We start from the raw sequence: 14,051 nt of genomic DNA on the forward strand, positions 1-14,051 counted from the left end.
TCAACACTCCTCTGCCCACCGGCGCAGGGCTGCCTGGTCTTCCCTGAGGACCCACACCAATTTATTGACTCTTCTCTACTAGAAAGTTGTGCGTTCTCTAAAACCTCTGATATTTGACTGAGTACTGCCTTTCTGCAGATTATTTGTAAAAGTGTTAAGTAAGCCTAGAGCTAATATCAATCTCCGAAGAAACCTAGTCCTGAAACTTCTCAACCTTTTCTTCTTACCATTTGCTTTCCTTTCCTAAGATAGCTCTTTCACCATGATTAATCCTCTCATTCAACCACAGAAAATGAAGGCTCAGACTTATTTTCCCCGTCCTGGCAATATGAACTACATCTGTGCCTTTGATTGGGAACGTAATATATAAAATCGAGGCATGCTCAGTTTTTAAAATCTTCATTTGTCAGATGAGGCGATGCTTGCTCTGCCTAAATGGACATTGTACTGTCCCCTGACATCCAGTCTAGTGCAGACTCAGCTATTTGTATGTATATGTGCATATAACTACGTCTATATAAAGAAATTTCACACATACCTAGTTAACTGGATGTTAATTAGGATGAGTGGCTTTATTGCTCATCCAGGAATTTTACTGCTCTGGGTCCCTTCCCTATCCGCCTGCCCACATCAACATTATAATAGGAATGCTTGATTACCTGTTTTCCTCCCTAAGCTGTAACCTACTTGAGCTGAGATTCCAAGTTTGCCTTGGCTTCTGTGTATTTCCAATCCTTAAGGCGAAGCTGAGTTTCTAGCTTGTGGTTAATTTCAATCATTAAAAATAAAAACAAAACAAATTGTAGAATATTTGTAAATGAATAAGTATTTGTTTTCTTGATACATATTATATTCACCAAATGGAATTTTTTTTTTTTTGTTTGTTTTTTAAAGAATTTAATGGACCTGGGGGCTGGAGTGATAGCACAGCGGTTGGGCGTTCGCCTTTCACGTGGGTTACAGCTCTCTGCCCCAAGGGACCCAGCCTTGGCAGACTAAAACCTTCAGAACCCAACCGCCTCCATGCTGAAAGCCATTCCCCACACGATGGGGCTGAGCGTCACGCACGAATCTATTCCTTGGCCGCGAGACACATCATAAGACACTCCCTACCCATTTTCCAAGAGCACCACACCACATCTGATGGGGTTCAAATGTAGGGAACCAATCATAGAGGGAAATGTATATATACATACATATGCTTATATACATATTTTCAGATATATATATATATACAAAAGCTCACATCACTCAATCTTTAACAACATGCTAGTGATATCCTAAAGAAGATCTTAATGTCCCCTGCCAAAATAGAACAATTTTCACATGGTTTCCTCTATGGATACTTTTTGTTAGCATTTTCAGCGGTTTTTCGTAACAGACAATACAAAATAGGTTATTTTGGTTGTGCTTTGGGACAGGGCTTGGGGCTTGAGATAGAAATATCCCAAATATGGTGGTGGGAAGGTGTAACGGTGGTGGGACTGGTGTTTGAATATTAAATGTAATCAAATATTGTGAACTACCTTATAAAGGACTGGAGCAATAGCACAGCAGGTAGGGCGTTTGCCTTGCATGCGGCCAACCTGGGTTCCATTCCCCTGTCGGAGAGCCTGGCAAGCTACCCGTGGTATATTCGATATGCCAAAAACAGTAACAACAAGTCTCACAATGGAGACATTACTGGTGCCTGCTCGAGCAAATCGATATACAAGGGGACGACAGTGCTACAGTGCTACCTTATAAAATAAAAAAATTGAAAAAAAAAAAACCCTGCATAAGTCTTGCAGGCCTCACCTTGCCAGTACAAAGCTTTTTCTTATTCCCCTTTCCTACCTTCCTCTGGGATAAAAATTAAATAAATAAACACCATGGCTTACAAAGTTGTTTATATTATAGTTGTTCCATGCATTGAATGTTTCAACACCAATTCCACCACTAGTATGACCTTTTCTACACCACTGTCCCCATTTTTCCAATACCCCTCCCCAAAGTCTGTCCCCTCAGCAGGCACAAAATATCTTATATTGCTTGTTACAACTAAACGGCTAATGGAATTACTAAAAATTACTACAGCCAGATAGAATTTGTGAAAATGGTTATATCTCACCACGGGGTTGTTATGTCCTTGTTCAAGCAGGTTTACTAAGCATCTTGCTGCTAGTTGAGCCTTCTGTGTTATCGTTTATTGAGGTTAGTTGGCTTCTGTGTTACTTTCTCAGCTAATCTGGTATGCTTCTACTGGGATGTCAGTACTGGGGAACTGGGTCCAGAAACTCCAGGATCTGCGGAACTGGGACAATGAGTTTACATGGCGACGTCTGTGAGGTGTGGGTGTGGCTGCCCAGGCTTCTAGAAGAAGGGGTGAGGATCGGGAAGGTTGCCAGCTCCCTTTCCATCAAGACCCCCCGAGTTCTCAGCCTGAAAACCGGTGTACCTGAAATTTTTGTCAGTTTGATGATTCTGCAGAGATTAGGTATGAAGCAGTGGAGCTGGGCCATTGGCATAGAGGCAGGTGTAGGGTGTGCATGCAACTTCTGGTGCTTTGGCGGGTGGGGGGCTGTGGGGGGAGATGACTTTTACCAGTCCACCACCCTCTAGAGAACACCCTGAGCCCCTCTAGAGGGTGCCCCAGTTTTTTTGGGATTCTAATTGCTTAAGTGTAAATGTGCTTGCCCATTGTGGAGCCACAGACACATGAAATAGTCCAGACTGACTCTGGAGATGGAAATATATGTTGTTTTTAAGGACTGAAAGAAGAAAAAAAAGTATATGGTCAATAATATTTTCATAGTAATGTTGTGTTGAAATTATGTATTGAATGCAGTGAATATTTTGAGTAGCAGTTGAATAAGTTCAGTTAAATCTGTATCCTGGCATATGCCTACTGAATTCTACTCTCAAAACATTTCATGTGTCTCATGTCTAGTTTACTCTTCCCTGCCTTTTTGTCCTTCTGACAGTTATATTCTACTGACCTATGTTTCAGTTCCTTTGTCCCGCCTCTTTGTCAAAAGCAACAGTATAACTATTTTAACTGCATATTCTGTATTTTTCAATCTAGAGTTTTTATGAATTTCAATTCTCTGCCTGTAATAATAATACTCTTACAGTCCTTAACTAGTAATGCCAATGTCTGTGCATCCATTTGATGAGTTTTTGGTTTTATTTCTTACCCTAGGGCATGCCTAGCAAATGTTTCACTGACTTCTGTACATTAGCCCTCCTTCTATACATATATGAAATAGAAAAACTATACACCGTATCTGCTTCAGATGATATCTTCCACCAGAGCACTAACGCCTTCCTAGGGGGAGTGAGTATACCCTTAACAGAGGAGAAACTGAGCTGCCCCTGAGCCAAGCTACGGTTTCACAATGCTCGGTCTATTCGGATTTGCTTCAGTTCCTAGGGCACAGCCCTTTGGAGTTTTCAGATGATCGCCTGGCAGGCTGTTATTTCCTCCACGGATGTTTGCTGCTTGGACTCAGTCTTATGTAACTTTTCACTGTCCACAGCTTTAAACACCCACAAAGGAAAACGTAATTTTGTAAAGTTCTGCAATACTCACGTTTTACTAGTCTAACCCACAATGTCTGCCCCAAAGAGTGGTTTTCTCTGCTACACACACACACACACACACACACACACACACACGTTTCTGAAAAGCTACCCTCTTTGGGGGGTATAATGGAGTCCAGATTCTCAGTCTGCAGTCTCAGTAACTGCAGGCATCACACATCATATCTCTGGTCTCTCAGGTGTGCACATACATGTCACAGGCGGGTGTCAGAAAGTAGTCTCCTCAAAAATACTAATTCCTCTCATCCTCAGCGCTTTCACAAAGCTCCAGATGATTTATGTGCTTTGTCTGTCATTTCTACTTGTGTGGCTTCTAGTTATTTCTGCCAGGGATGATGATTTGCCACCAACTCTGACCTCCTCCAACAGCCAAGGTTTGCTTCCTTACTTTTTACATAGCACAATTTACCATCTAACATAAAATATAATGCATTTATTTAGTGTATAATACTTCTTTTCTTCAATAGAGGGGAATCCTTCAGTAAGGATGAAGGTTTTATCTATTTTTTTCACATTTGCCTGCCTGCACAACTTTCAAAACTGTGGAGAACGTGAATTTATGAACATTGCATACTAAGATATGAGAAATCCAAATAAAGTGATTCTTAATATAAAGTGAGCTGGTTTGTTTATAGGTTCATAGGTCTTAGGTATAAAGTGATTCATAGGCCTAAAGTGAACTGGTTTGTTTATAGGTTTCATTCTGCCATCACTTATTTCCATGACCCTCTTACTATATGCTAAAGATTATAATAATTATTGACCATTCAAAAATGAACACAGAATATTATCTACCCAAAAGAGGTCTGCAAAACAGATTTAAAAAAATTCATACCAACATGGCCAGAGAAGCCATGGAAGTTAAAAAATGCAAGGAACCTAATTAAAAATGTACTCCTTCAAAAATTTCTGTAGGAAGTTATATTATTACCTCTTTGATGCCCTTCTGAGTCTGCTTAGAATAATCTTCTGATTTTCCTATAATGACCCCAAGGGCCTGTGGCATCTTTGTTCTCAGTTGTGGCAAAAAAGAAAAAAAAAATCAGATGCCCTTTATAATGAGGTATGATTTTTTTTTTAAAAAAATGAGCCACAAAATAATTTTTAATCAGTAAGGGAGGACTGTAATGTAAATGGGACTTCTTGGGTAGTTTATGAATTGACTCTGAAGCCAATTTCAAGAAAGAAGTTAATTTGTAACTGTAAAATATTGCTGAAATAAGAATTCTAGTGTTCTGTTGCATTACTTTAGTCCTACAGTTAAGCATTATTCAAATTATACAAAGCACATGAAAGGTAAGAATTAAAGGATACAAGGAAGGTCAAGGAGTATGTCCAGAATAGAGACGTCTATTATAAATTGTTACAATAATTTATTTGGATTTCACAAATCCTTTACTTAAAAGCCTAGAATGGAACATGGTCCCTGTGCTAATATTAAAAAGCATTGTGATGTTATCAAGATGGCACTGCATGAGTGTCCTTGTTTTGCTCCCAAGAGGAACAAGTAAAAGGTAGCCAGAAAGGAAAAACCACTGAGAGAACCCCAAAACGTGCTGGGTGAGACTGAAGCTCTCCTTGTACAATCAGAGAAAACACACAAATTCCGCCCTGAAGGTGGAGAATTCAGGCACAGTCGGTCAGAGGAAGGGGCAGAGAAGGTTGCAGGAAGTAGGCTGGCAGCGGGCACAGTTGGTAGGGCTGCTAGGCAAGCGAGGGGGCCTGAGACGGAAAAAGAAGAGAGCAGAAATGTTGTCAAGTCACATGCCCCGGCCCAGATGAATTCCACAAGCAGGGGAACTGGAGTAGAATTGGTCTTCGCACAGGCCAGGATCTTGTAAGAAGGACAATAGAGAGGTATTCTACACTCTAGCTTCTTAAAAATATAGGCAATGGAGCCAGAGCGATAGTACATTGGGTAGGGCATATGGGTTCAACACCCAGCACCCACCATGCCCGCCAGGAGTAATTCATGAGCACAGAGCCAGGAATATCCCCCTTGTCTAACCCTACATCCTGTTATACAAAACAGAACAAAACAAAAAACTACAAGCCATATGGGTATTGTAACTTAAAAAAGGAAAAGTTTTAAATTCAGTTTCTTTAGGATTATCAGGAAGTATTTGATTTGTAATCTCGTAACTACATACCCAGTACTGCATAAAACTTTTTTGATTGTATAGGAGTTATGGCAGAAAAAGTTTAAGAAGCCCTGCTCTAGAAATTATTCTGCTCCACCACCGAGGACCTTCACTTACATTGTGAAGTTCACTGACAACAAACAAAGGACTGAGTCTCGGGTCTGGGAGAAGAGGGCTGTTAGCAATGGCACAATCATGAACTGGGACCTATTTCCCTCCTTCTGCTACAAAAGCAGATGCCCACTCCCCCCCACCCACCCCCTGCCAACTGACCCAGAAGTTGAAATACAGCCTAAATGAACCCAGAAGAGGGAAAAACAACAAAACACCTCTACCTATTAGAAAAATAGAGGATAAGCAGTCCAACTCTAAACTGCTGATCCGGATTTTAAAAAGAAGAGACAATGAAAGTAGTAAAATTGTCAGACCACAAAATAAAACACTTGGCAACTTGGAATTTCAAGGAAATTTGCTACCATAAGGAGACAACAACTCCTCAGAATTCAACCTCAAAGACGTGAAAAATTTTGTCTCCTTATCTGAGAGAGTGCAAAATCACTGCAATAAACTCAGTGAAGTAGAAAAAACTCAAAGGTTAATCAAAGAGAGAGTCCAAAACTCAGTAGAACAAACTAATCAGCACAGAAATAAAATTGAGAAGGTAGGTAAGTGAAGCTTTAAATTAAAAAAAAAAAGCTCAAACTATAAAGAATACAATACACAAAATCAAGAGTGCCAGAGAAATCTATGGAAACAGAAGAGACCAGAAAGATGGATGAATCAATGATCCTGAAGATAACTCACAAATAATTCCGTTGGTCAAAGGCAGGAGAAGCAGCACAATGAGACTACCTAATTCTATTAGGAATGACAACATAAGGATAATGTCCATTATTACAATAAGGGGACCCTAAAAGCGTAACAGAAAGGAAAAAGTATAAACAGTTATTCAAAGAAAAAATAGATGGAAAGTTCCCAGATTTGGGGACAAAATCAAATGCACAAGTCTAAGAAGTTGATAGTACACCTGGTTTTCTAAATGCAGAGACTCACACAAAGGCACATAATAGTGAGGTGGTCAAGAATTTCAGACACTGATTATGGAAGAAAGATGAACAGATAATTTATAAAGGTATTCCAAGAAGACATGCATCAGATTTTTCAGCAGAAACTCTGTGGGCCTGAGAAGAGTAGAATGGATATTGCTCAAAATTCTCAATAATGAAAACTGACTTTCAGATTTAAGGAAAAAAAATGAAGAAATTCATGGACAAATGATGCTGAAGTAATTTGCTAACACTAGACCGTCCTTACAAAAAAATGCTAAAAGAGGGCCACAGTGATAGTAAATAGGTTAGGGTACTTGACTTGTACACAGCTGACCTGAATTTGATCCTCAAGAGTGATCCCTGACGCTGAGCGATAGCAGAGCGGGTAGGGCGCTTGCCTTGCATGTGGCCGACCCGGGTTTGATCCCCGGCATCCCATATGGTCCCCCAAGCACTGCCAGGAGTAATTCCTGAGTCAGAGCCAGGAGTAACCCCTGAGCATTGCTGGGTGTGACCCCCCCCCAAAAAAAAGAGCGATCCCTGAGTGCAGAGCCAGGACTAAGTCCAGAGCACAGTTGTTTTTGGGTGGGGCCCCAAAACAAACACAAGTCAACAACAACAACAACAACAACAACAACAACAAAATGCTAAAAGGAGTTCTATCTAAATCAGTGAAAAGAAGATGTGACTCAAAACTTAATGGGAAATAAACAGAATCAGAAAATGGAAGACAAATGATAGTAGCAAGCCCTCAAATAAAAACTATCCTATAAATGTAAGTGGACAAAAGGCAGGGTAGAAAGATGGACTAGACTAAAACTCCAAACTCAACTCTATGCTGTTTATAGGAGACTCACTTAAGCTATAAAGATAACAATAGAGTTAGAATGAAGAGGCAGAAAGTGGTATTACAAGTCTATAACACATGTAAAAAGGGAAAAACTGCTATGTTTACATAATTTAAAGTAGATTTCAGCCCCTGAAAGGCAGCAAAAGATTAAAAATGGACACCTATAATAATAAAAGGAGATTGCAATAGGAAGGATAAACTACACACACACACACACACACACACACACACATACACAATAGAGGAGCACCAAAATGCAACAATATAATAGAAATAAATACATTAAGATCTAATATAAACACTGTATTAGATTGGGATCCATTATATAGTAATAAAATAGTATGGGGTCCTAACACACAACTTCAGCAGTGAACAGATCATCCAAACAGTCAACAATGGTCTTAAGGGACAAATCAGAGGAGATAGACTTATTTACAGAGCATTCCATTCCAAAATACAGCAGTCTTTTATAGATCCAGGGAGATTGGTCAAGTGGTAGAGCACATAGCCTGCATGTCCAAGGCACTAAACTCTATTCCTGATCACTACATGGCCAACAAATGCCACTTGGTCTAGGTAGTACTGAATTTGGCAGGATCACTTACGTTATACTTATTGCTGACAGGCTAAACATCACTAGAAGAGGCCTCCATTGAAAAAATAAGAAGAAAAAGGAGAAGATTATTACCAAATTATCAAGCATCTTTTTGGGTTACAATGGCCTCACACTATAAATCAACGCAGAGAAGGTAGAGGGAGATACAAATTTTGTGGACAATAAAAATGCTTCTAAACAACGAATGAACCAAGAAGGAAATCAAATGTTAACATTTAAAATATACCTGGAGATGGATGACAAAAATATAATGTAAGAGAACCTGATAATGTGGGATGTTGCAAAACCAGCACTAAGAGGAAAGTTTATCTCAGTACAGACTTGCCACAGGAAACAAAAATCACAATTAATCTTATGTGTGCATCTAAAAGAATTAGGAAATGAAAAAGTAAATGAAAATTCAGAGGAAAAAAGGCCTTAATAAAAATTAGAGAAAGTGTTAAAAGATATTAAAAAGCTAATTCAAAAGATCAATAAGATCAAGATCTCATTCTCTAAAATTAACAAAACCGACAAACCTTTAGCTGGATCCACAAAAAGAAATAAAGTGTAAATAAAACCAAAACTTAAAGTGAAGTTACAACAGATGTTACAGAAAAACAGAATCACAACATTATCACAAATCAGGGCAGCAAACTATCATCTAGAAAGACAAATTCTTAGAAACAAAACAAATTCTTTATATATATATATAAAGATCTATATATATGTGTATATATATATATATATATATATATATAAAGATCTCTATCTAACACCATGTACAAAGGTCAGATCAAAATGGAGTAAAGACCTCAACATCAGACCAGAGTCCTAATAAGGCACATTGAAAACATGGTCAGCAAAACCCTTCATGACATTGAGGCTAAACGTATCTTTAAAGAGGACACTCCACTGGCCAACCAAGTGGAAACAGATAAACAGATGGGACTACCTCAAACTGAGAAGCTTCTGCACCTCAAAAGACACAGTGAACAGAACTCAAAGACAATCTACAGAATGGGAAAGGATATTCATCCAATACCCATCTGACAAGGAATTGATATCAAGAATTTACAAGGCACTGGTTGAATGCTACAAGAAGAAAACATCCAATCCCATCAGAAAATGGGGTGATGAAATCAACAGAAACTTTCTCAAAGAAGAAATCTGAATGACCAAAAGACACATGAAAAAATACTCTTCATCACTAATCAACAGGGAGATGCAGATCAAAACAACAATGAGATATCACCTCACACCACAGAGACTGACCCACATCCAAAAGAACAAAAGCAACTGGTGTTGGTGTGGATATAGGGAGAAAGGGACTCTCCTTCACCGCTGGTGGGAATGCTGACTGATTCAGCTGTTTTGGAAAACAATATGGATGATTCTCAAAAGATTAGAAATTGAGCTCCATTTGATCCAGCAATACCACTCCTGGGAATATATCGCGGAGATGCAAAAAAAAAATAGTAGAAATGACATCTGCTCTTGTATGTTCATTGCAGCACTGTTTACATTAGCCAGAATCTGGAAAAAACCTGAGTGCCCGAGAACAGATGATTGGATAAAGAAACTTTTGTACATCTACACAATGAAATACTATACAGCCGTTAGAAAAGATGAAGTCATGAAGTTTTCATATAGGTGGATCAACATGGAAAGTACCATGTTAAGTGAAATCATGTTAAGTAATAATGTATCATGTTAAGTGAAAGTATCATGTTAAGAAAGAGAGGGACGGACATAGAAAGAGCGCACTCATTTGTGGAATATAAAGTAACAGAATGGGAGACTAACCCCAAGATTATTAAAGATAAGTACTGGGAGGATTACTCCACAGCTTAGAAGCCGGCCTCACATGCTAGGGGAAAGGGCAGTTCAGTTAGAGAAGGGACCACCAAGTAAAGGGTGCTAGGAGGATCCACTCGGGATGGGAGATACACCCTGAAAGCAGACTATAGACCAAACACTTAATACCTCTATTGCAAACCACAACTCCCAAAAGGAAAGAGAGGGCAAAAGGGAATGCCCTGCCACAGAGGTGGGGTAGGGGGAGGGAGGACCGGATGGGGTGGTGATGGTGGGAGGGATGCTGGGACCATTGGTGGTGGAGAATGGGCACTGGTGGAGGGATGGATACTCGACCATTGTATGACTGAAATGCAAGCATGAAAGTTTGTAAGTCTGTAAGTACCTCACTAGAACAGACTCAGTGCCTGTTAGGAAATAAAAACAGTAATCAAAAGTTCCTTTCTTCCCCAACCACAAGTACAGGATCAAATGATTTCACTAGTGAATTCAAGCAATCTTCCAAAGACTTAGTAGCTATCTCTCTGAACTCTTCCATAAAATTGAAAGGTGGGGGAAAACACTTTCTATAAAAGCCAGTTATTATTCTAATTCCCAAATCTGACAAGGACATCAAATATCTCGGACAAAACACATGTGAAAACATGTGAAAATTCTTAGAAAATACTAGCAAACGGACTTTTTGTTTTTTGGGTCACACCATGTGGTGCTCAGCTTACTCCTGGGTCTGCACTCAGGGATCACTTCTGGCCATCCATGGGGACTATCTGGAGTGCAGGGCATAGGGCCCAGGTTGGCTGCATGCAAGGCAAGCACCCTACCCACTGTACCATCTCTGTGGGCACTAGCAAACAGGATTAGGCAATACACTAGAAGAATGATACACCAAGACCATGTAGGACTTGTTTCAGAAGTGACAGGATGGTTAAACTCTCCTAAGTTAATAAACCTGATACACACCTTTATGAAAGGATAAACATCACATGGTTGCATCCACTGATGCAGAAAAAACCCAAAATGATTCAATGTAATTTTTGGGTGAAGAGTCAGACCAAAGCCCAATTCCTGGTGATACTGAGTGGGGCTATGTGGGGCTGATCACACAGTGCTCCAGCCCAAGGTTGAGGCACTTCTCAGACCCAGCAGTACCAAGTGCCACCAGGAAAAAGCTTGTAGTCATCACTTTCTTAGTGAAGAATCAGTCAGGATGGGAGATGCATGCCGAAAGTAGATAAAGGACTAAACATGATGAGCCCTCAATGTCTGTGTTGCAATCCATAATGCCCCAAAGTAGAGAGAGAGTATGGGGAATATTGTCTGCCATTGGGAAAGGGGGGGTGTATACTGGGAATATTGGTGGTGGGGAATGTGCACTGGTGGAGGGATGGGTGTTTGATCATTGTGTGATTCTGACCCAAACATGAAAGCTTATAACTATCTCACGGTGATTCAATAAAATTAAAAAAAAAAAAGAAAAGAAAAAGAAAAAGCTTGTAGTGCTGAGGGAATATGCAGCACTCGGGATCAAACTCAGAAGCAAAAGCATGTCAGGCATGTGCTATCCCCCCAGCTGTCAACATCCTTTTATGATCAGAAACAGTCAATAATGTCAGGGGATACAGTTTAAGACAGATTCACTGGGTTCAATCTCTCACACCTTATGGCCGCCTGAAATTCACCAGGTTTGGCGCTGGAGGCCCCAGAAGACCACCGCCAGGGTGTCCCCGGTAGTCTTTGGCATCGCAAGGCCTGAGCTTTCTCTTCCGCTCAGGCCTCAGCACTGACCAGATGGCCTCAGTATCTCCAGAAGTGCTCCTTGAGCACTGTTTTGGAGCACTCCCAAATAAAAAACCCATCAACGAGTGGGTCAGAGTTGTGGGCTTATTTTCCTAATGCTCTGAGTTCCTACATATCATGTGGTATTGTGGTCCTGCTGTTCATCGATTTGCTCGAGCGGGCACCAGTAATGTCTCCATCGTGAGACTTGTTACTGTTTTTGGCATATTGAATAAGCCACAGGGAGCTTGCCAGGCTCTGCTGTGCAGTGAGATACTCTTGGTAGCTTGCCGGGCTCTCCGAGAGGGACAAAGGAATCAAACCCGGGTCGGCCGCATGCAAGGCAAAGGCCCTACCCGCTGTGCTATCACTCCAGTCCCCTACATACCATATCCATTTCATATGCAGCCAGATCTTTTATTTCCTTACAATTTCAAATAACCAAGACTAGTGAGGAAACTCAAAGGGTAGAATACATTCTCTGGATATGAGAGACCTGGGTTTGATCCCTGACAATGCTGATTCCATGAGCACCACCAGAAAGACCACAAATAATAATTCTGTCTAATACATTTCCTGATAAGACTTTATAAAAAAATCTTTGACATAACAAAATACCAGACGTACCAAAATAATGAAACACTGAAAGTGGTCTAGAAGACTTAAGCCACCAGTTAACAGTTCATTTTGTTAACTAGATTTCTGATAAAAAAAAAAATCTTCAACTTCCTGCTATTAATAACAGGAAATAAAGCAATTAGTCCCTGAGAGGTCACTCTTTTCCACTTTTTACTCTTTCATTAGTCTCAAATTGCTATTGATAATTTTGATTCATTGTATTAGTATTTTATACAATAAGATAAATTGATTTCTTCAAATTAAAAGCACCAAGAAAAATGTTAATATTTATATTTGCAACATGTTTTCGAAAGGGATATTTTGATTGAGTAGAATTGACACATACCTATAAATCCAAGAAAGTAATTATATTAGCAGTTATTGTGGCAATAATTTTGGAAAATGGTTATATCCATCTGTCTGAGAAAAGGGACTAACAGAAAATGAACTCATATTCATTATAGGAAGGAAATTATTAGAATCTAGTGGTAGAGCAAGTTAAATGTGTTTCCAGCAGGCTCCAGATTTAAGTTTTAATGCACTTTTAAATGTTTCTGGTCTCAAAACATTGACCAGCTGACAATTTTTCACAAGAGAACAATACCTTGAGGGGCAAAGGAATTGGAATATGGGTTGACCAGCAATCAGAAATCATTACTCAGTACATTAAATACAGTACCCTGGCACCTAGGTAAGTAATTTTAGAAACTGGCTAAATATCTGGAAAGCATGGATTTCTCAGGTTAAACTCGAAATAAACTGGACTTAGAGTTACATCACACTAAAAGAAAAGTGCAGAATAAGGCCTTAGGAAGTCACAATTGGGTGAACATATGAAAGGCTAGAGGAATCAAAAGAACTGAAGTAGAACATCTGGTATTTCTGGAAAGTTTTCATCCTCCAAATTTGTAACTTAGAGGAGCTGATGAATCATTTCATATAAAGGTTCATTATTTTTCTTAAAGTGGCTTAAAGTATATGTACAATTAAGAATTTTCAATAACATTCTTAAACTTAAAATGTAATTTAATGAAATTACTCAACTAGTGAAATAAGAATTTTTACAAGTTCCCTTCAGTGGTAATCTCTTCCCATCTATGTGCTGTGGCCCTCAGGCTTTCTCTACCCTTTCTTTTTCCCCCCCCTTTTCTTTCCTTTTCTTTTTTCAGGGGAGAGCATGAACACAGTCCCTCACTACCAAAAATTGTGCAGTGGAGTTTCCCACATTTGGGGAAAATCTCAGGTGTTAGCACATTCGGAGTGCAACTGATAAGCCTTATCCTGGAAAAACCACCTTCCTGATCATGGTATGTCCCCTGACAGGTAAGTATCTCTCGACCTTTTCTTGTTTCTACCAATGAACTCTCCAAGCTCTAGTATCACCCATTCCTTTACTTGGGATTCAGATCTCAAAGTCTACCATTCAAGGGCAATGCACTAGTAACTGATGCATTTATTCTTAAAATAATCAGTTTCTTTTCTTAGATCACTGTTCTCTTTAGAAAACACATCACAATATCTCTCATTTGAAAACAAATGTCTTTTCCATGACTTCAATTCCTTCCCAAAGTAATAACCTGCTTCTCCTTTGGACAGCAAACTTCCCTGAAATCAGTTTTTAA

General features: G+C 39.5%; 1 protein-coding gene and 1 non-coding gene across 5 annotated transcripts in view; both read right to left on the reverse strand.

Moving 5' to 3' along the window:
• The window catches only part of DIAPH3 (diaphanous related formin 3), a 517,599-nt gene that overhangs the window by 36,500 nt on the left and 467,048 nt on the right, over window positions 1–14,051 (reverse strand). The window lies entirely within an intron of this gene.
• On the reverse strand, window positions 13,596–13,760 carry LOC129401397 (U1 spliceosomal RNA). Its single transcript, XR_008628315.1, has one exon. It is a non-coding gene; the product is annotated as a U1 spliceosomal RNA (small nuclear RNA).

This window comes from Sorex araneus, chromosome 1 (genome assembly GCF_027595985.1).
Source record: "Sorex araneus isolate mSorAra2 chromosome 1, mSorAra2.pri, whole genome shotgun sequence".
NCBI classification, from domain to species: Eukaryota; Metazoa; Chordata; class Mammalia; order Eulipotyphla; family Soricidae; genus Sorex; species Sorex araneus.